Here is a 531-nt window from a genome sequence, read left to right as displayed (position 1 = left end):
GCCTGGCTCCCTCTTCTTTAATCCTGTGTACCAGGTATTTATATACAATGATAAGATCCTCCTGGAGCCGTCTCATCTCAAAGCTTAATATTACCATCTCAGCCTCTCCTTCTGTGTCAGATGCTCCCATCCCTTCAAGTCCTTTTGATGTCCTCAGTATGTCCATGTCTCTCTTGCACTGAGAAGCCCAGCACTAGATCCAGTACTCCAGATGTGTCTCACCAGCAGTGAGTAAAAGAGGAAGAATCACTTCCTGCCACCTACTGCCAACACTACTCCTAATGCAGCCCAGGATTCTATTCATCTTCTTAGTGGCAAGGATACATTGCTTGTATCCTTAGTCCATAGACTTGTTCACTGCCAGGTGCAGAACTTACAAGGTTCCTTTCAGCCAATTTCTCCAGCTGGACAAAGACCCTCTGTAGTGGGTTTACATGGCAAGGTTTTGGTAGCAGGGGACTGCAGGGGTGGCCTCTGTGAGAAGACTCCATAAACTGCCCCTTTTTAGGTAAGGGCCAGTTTCAGCCAGCT

The sequence above is a fragment of the Anser brachyrhynchus genome (assembly GCF_964034855.1).
Source record: "Anser brachyrhynchus genome assembly, chromosome: 1".
Lineage (NCBI taxonomy): Eukaryota > Metazoa > Chordata > Aves > Anseriformes > Anatidae > Anser > Anser brachyrhynchus.
The sequence above is the reverse complement of the archived record's forward strand: the minus strand, read 5'-3'. Positions refer to the sequence as shown.